Source organism: Gossypium arboreum, chromosome 1, assembly GCF_025698485.1.
Source record: "Gossypium arboreum isolate Shixiya-1 chromosome 1, ASM2569848v2, whole genome shotgun sequence".
Classification (NCBI taxonomy): domain Eukaryota; kingdom Viridiplantae; phylum Streptophyta; class Magnoliopsida; order Malvales; family Malvaceae; genus Gossypium; species Gossypium arboreum.
This window is the reverse complement of record NC_069070.1, coordinates 118,727,443-118,733,442: the sequence shown is the minus strand read 5'-3', so window position 1 is coordinate 118,733,442 and position 6,000 is coordinate 118,727,443.

Here is a 6,000-nt window from a genome sequence, read left to right as displayed (position 1 = left end):
AAGAAGTTGTTCGAAAGGCTGAGAAAGTTTCAGCTAAAGCTTAATCCAGCCAAATGTACATTTGGGGCTACCTCGGGAAAGTTGCTAGGCTTTATTGTCAGTGAAAGAGGTATCAAAGTTGATCCAGATAAAATAAAAGCCATCCAAGAATTACCACCTCCGCGCACACAAAAGGAAGTTAGAGGATTTTTAGGGAGACTAAACTACATCGCCCGATTTATCGCTCAAATTACCAACCAATGCGACCCAATCTTTCGGCTTCTTCGAAAACATAACCCGGGAGAATGGAACGAGGAATGCCAGGTGGCCTTTGATAAGATAAAACAATATTTGTCCAGTCCTCCAGTGCTAGTACCGCCAACTCCTGAAAGACCATTGATATTGTATTTGACTGTGTTCGAAAGTTCAATGGGTTGCGTACTGGGGCAACACGACGAGTCAGGAAAGAAAGAAAAAGCGATCAACTACCTCAGTAAAAAGTTCTCTGAATATGAGGCAAAATATTCATCCATTTAGAAATATTGTTGCGCTCTGGTTTGGGTAGCTCGGAGACTCAGACAATATATGTTGTATCACATGACATGGCTAATTTTAAAGCTGGACCCAATAAAATACATGATGGAATCGCCGACACTATTAGGAAGAATGGCACGATGGCAGATCCTCCTTTCAGAATATGACATTGCCTGTGTAAGTCAGAAGTCGATAAAAGGGAGCGCAATAGCTGACTTCTTAGCAACTCGAACGACAGAGGAATATGAGCCTTTAAGATTCGATTTCCCAGACGAAGACTTAATGTGCATCACAGAAATAGAATCCGAGTCATCAAAAGAGAAGTCATGGAAGATGTGCTTTGATGGTGCGTCAAATGCTTTAGGGCATGGAATTGGAGCAATCCTGGTATCACCAGACGGGAATCATTATCCGTTCACCGCAAGACTGAACTTCTTCTGTACCAATAATATCGCAGAATATGAGGCCTGTATCATGGGGCTTCGTGCAGCTATCGAACGAAACATCAAGATCTTGGAGGTGTACGGGGACTCAGCCCTAGTGATTTACTAAATCCGTGGAGAGTGGGAAGTGAGGAACTCAAAATTGATTAAGTACAGCGATTCAGTGGCTGGATTGATCAAGGAATTCAAAGAAATAACTTTTCATTACTTCCCACGAGAAGAGAACCAACTGGCTGATGCCTTGGCCACTTTGGCTTCAATGTTCAAAGCAAGTAGAGAAGCAGAAATAATGCCCCCCAAAATGAGCATATACGAGGTCCCTGCACACTGTTGTAGCATTGAGAAAGAAGTAGACGGACGGCCTTGGTTCCATGATATCTTAGAATATATCAAGAATCAAAGGTATCCCGAACAAGCGAATGAGAACGATAAAAGAACAATTAGAAGAATGGAAGCGGGATTTGTTCTTGATGGGGATATCCTGTATAAAAGAGGAAAGGATCAGATGCTTTTGAGATGTGTGGATGATGTTGAAGCCAGAAAAATACTTGAAGAGGTCCATGAGGAATTTGCGGAACGCATGCCAATGGTTTCAATATGGCGGAAAGATCATGAGACTTCGGTTATTATTGGTGACAATGGAAAATGACGCATCAATTTTGCGGAAAATGCCACAAATGTCAAATCTATGGCGATAAAATTCATGTAGCCCTTCACCCCTTCATGTCATGACTTCTCCGTGGCCTTTTTCTATGTGGGGCATGGATGTCATAGGGCCAATTTCTCCAAAAGCATCAAATAGACATCGATTCGTTTTGTGGTCATCGATTACTTCACAAAATGGATAAGCCGCCGTTTGCCAATGTGACGAGGACTACGGTTTGCGGGTTTTGAAAAAGGAAATCATTTGCGGTATGGTTTGCTGAAAGAATCATTTGAGATAATGCCACGAATCGAACAATAAGATGATGAAAGAAGTGTGCGGCGTTCCAAATAAAGCATCATAACTCCTCGCCCTATCGCCCAAAGATGAGCAGGGCATTGAAGCGACCAATAAAAATATTAAGAGGATCATTGGGAAAATGGTGAGACATATAAAGATTGGCACGAGAAGCTTCCATTTTCTTTGTTTGCATATCGCACATCATGCGAACATCTACTGAGCAACTCCTTTCTCTCGGCTTACGGAATGGAAGCATGCTACCTATTGAGGTTGAGATCCCCTCCTGCGAGTCTTAATGGAATTAAAGTTAGAAGAAGCGAGAATGGGTTCGAGCTCGATATAATCGATTGAACCTCATCGAAGAAAAACGTCTAAGAGCAATTTGTCACGGCGGATGTACCGAAGAGAATGATCGCGCCCATGACAAGAAAGTATGGCCAAGAGAATTCCACGAAGGAGAACTCGTCTTGAGGAAGATTTTCCCAATACAAAAGGACCTGCGAGGAAAATGGGCACCAAATTGGGAAGGACCATACGTCGTAAAGAAGGCATTTTCGGGAGGAGCTTTGATCCTTACCGAGATGGATGGCAAGGAGCTACTGAATCCAGTGAACTCAGATGCTGTGAAGAAATATTATGCTTGAGATGAAAACTCGAAAAGGGCATCCAAAAAAAAAAAAAGAGGGATCAAGGCGAAAACCCCCAAAGGGCGTCTTGATTAGCACAAAAGATTAGGATGAAAACCAGAGAGGGCGTCCTAATGAGGTAAACCTGGCTTAAAGAGTGTGGCGTTTTAACAGCGGGTCAAACAGTGAGACTACAGTATTTGAAGCATTTCTGAAAGCTCGAAATCTTCTACGCAAAGAGCCAGACTCGAAAAGATTTTTGATTGAGGAACGTAGAAGAGTTCATGTGTCGAATATCTAAAGTATTTGTATCCGTTGAATACGATCCTTTCTTTCTTTTTGACAGTTTTTACTCTTATTGGTTAACTTGCTTTATTTGCCACATTTGAAATAGATGAATATGAAATATCATTTTTTCCCTACCTGACCTTTTTCATGCATCTCATTATGTGTTTATTTACATGATAAATGGAGAAATGACATACTCTAAACAAAAGAAATGTTAAGCATTACCTGGATGAAAATTTGATAAGCACAAGAGTCTCAAAGTAAAAACAAAGTTCAATCGGGGGCAGAAGAGTGATATCTGAGGAACGTCGATTACTCGTGAAGCTTGAAGGCAAGTATAAGGCCTGAAGAGAAAGTCGAGAATCAAAGCAATGAACACAGATCCTCAACAATCATGGCTAAATGGACATACGACAAACATGCTTAAGGAGCACTGCATAATCATGTAGGCATAAAAGCATTTAAGAAAAACATGTGCATATCATGATAACATCATACATAGCATATACAGGTACTCCAGCAGAGCAAGAAATCTTGAATGAGAGTCGCACTAAATCAAAGGAAAAGACACCCGAGTTCTACCAAAGGACAGGTTTTGGGTATTTTGATGTTTTTAATTCATGCTTTTCAAGGAAAATCAACTCATATTGCGAGAGATGAGTTGAGCCTCAAGACACGTTGAGATACTTTTAATTTTTGTTTTTCAAAATCAACTCATATTGCTAGAGGTGAGTTGAGCCTTAGGACACGCTGAGGTAACTTCAATTTCTGTTTGTCAAAAATTAACTCATATTGCGAGAGGTGAGTTGAGCCTCAAGACACGCTGAGGTAATTTCAATTTATATTTGTAAAAAAATCAACTCATATTGCGAGAGGTGAGTTGAGCCTCGGCTCACATGCTGAGGTCTTTTCAATTTCTGTTCGTAAAAAAAAAAATCAACTCATATTGCGAGAGGTGAGTTGAGCCTCGTGACACTGTTGAGGTATTTTTAAATTCTGTTTTCAAAAATCAACTCATATTGCGAGAGGTGAGTTGAGCCTTGGGACACGCTGAGGTAATTTCAATTTCTGTTTGTCAAAAATTAACTCATATTGCGAGAGGTGAGTTGAGCCTCGGCTCACATGCTGAGGTCTTTTCAATTTCTGTTCGTAAAAAAAAAAATCAACTCATATTGCGAGAGGTGAGTTGAGCCTCAGGACACGCTGAGGTATTTTTAAATTTCTGTTTTTCAAAAATCAACTCATATTGCGAAAGGTGAGTTGAGCCTCGGGACACCCTGAGGTAATTTCAATTTCTGTTTGTCAAAAATTAACTCATATTGCGAGAGTTTTACAGAGTCAATTCATATTGCGAGAAATGAGTTGAGCTCAGGATCACATGCCGAGTAAAGAATCAATATTAGAGCTGATTGAAGACACCAGATTTTGTCTCCTGAAGTTGCAGTGGAGTTGATCGAGGATATCGATCTTGCCTTTCTAAAGTGGCGTAAAGAAGACCCAAAACCTTATCTCACCTTTGAAGCGATAGAAGAGCATCTTGAATTACATTGGAAGATTGAAGCTACAAGGCATATCTCCGAATTTGCGATGGATTGAACCAAAGCTACAAGATGCGATGGACTGGCAAGAGACTACCTGGATGAGAAGAGCACCAAAGAAGTCCATACTTAGCAAGACCGGGCAAAATTGGCCTTTCTTTATATCTTTGCTCTATTCTCGTTACACGATAATAAGCAAAGAGGGGCAGCTATTGTAGGCCAATTTTAGCCCATTTACATCAAAACCCAATTTAGCCTTACCTAACCCACCAAAATTAAACCCAAACCCTAAGCCCAAATCAAAATAAAAAAACCTAGCCCACAACTTAAACTTTTCTCAACTAGCCACACCTTTTCCACCACCAACTCCACTAGCCACACCTTTTCCACCACCAACTCCACTAGCCACTCCTTTTCTACCACCAACTCCACTAGCCACACCTTCTCCACCACCAAATCCACTAGCCACACCTGCTCCATTACCTACTCCACTAACCACACTTGCTCCACCACCACTTGTACCTACAAATGAAGACATAAACAATAAAAAAATATTTTGCAAATGGCTATATAAGCCTTCTCATATTTTGTATATGGGAGGGGGATTTTTTTTGGGAGAGTTTTTGGGAGAGAAAGTTATTGTAAAGGATTTTTGGAGAGGTTTCTTTTTAAAGTAATTAAGGAGAAAAGTTATTGTGAAGGCTAGTTTTTGGAGAAGCTAGTTTTTTTTTTTGAAGATTAATCAAAGATCAAAGCAAAAGAGATTTCTTTGTCTATTCTCATTTTAAGTTCTTTGTTTACTTATTGTTTTCCTTTCAATCTTATTTTGTTTCTTTTATACGAAAGTAAAAAAAAAAAAAAAGGAGGAAGCTTACCCATTTTTATCGATAAAGTTTTTTGAGGTCCCATTTGTAAGTGTCTTGATGGTATTTGGCATGATCCGTGATGACGACGATGGCCGACCTTGTGGCGAAAATCATCCACCCTCTCCTCTCTCTCCTTTTTTTGTTATTATTATATTTCTTAATATTATATTATATATATTCTTTTAATATATTAGGTACATTTTAAATTCTATATTACGTGTATATATATTTTATACTATTTTATGTATATATCTTTAATATTATATTATTTATATATATATTTTTACATGTTATCTTATGTATATATCTTAACTATATTATGTATGTATTTTTAACACTATATTATGTACATATTTTTAATATTATCACGTATTTATTTTTTATATATGTACATATTGATGTAGTATTATTAATAGTATTGATTTTTAAACATCATTATTATTTCTAATATATATTTATATATTATGTATATTTTTTATTTCTATTTTATTTTTATTTGTCAATATTAATTATTATTATTCTAATATTTTGATATTTTAATATTTTATATTTTATATATTTTATTATTCACATCATTATTCGTATTTTTTGACAATAATATTCTTGGATTTTTTTAACTATCATTTTAAAACTTTTTACATTTTAATTTTAAGAATAAGGCAATGTACCGATTTTAACATTAAGTCATCGATTTCATCGCTATGTTGGGTGAAATTAATCGGCTCGTGTTAAAAACGGACGTCCTTCTAAAAACAAAAAACTTGCAACTTCTCATTTCCTTCA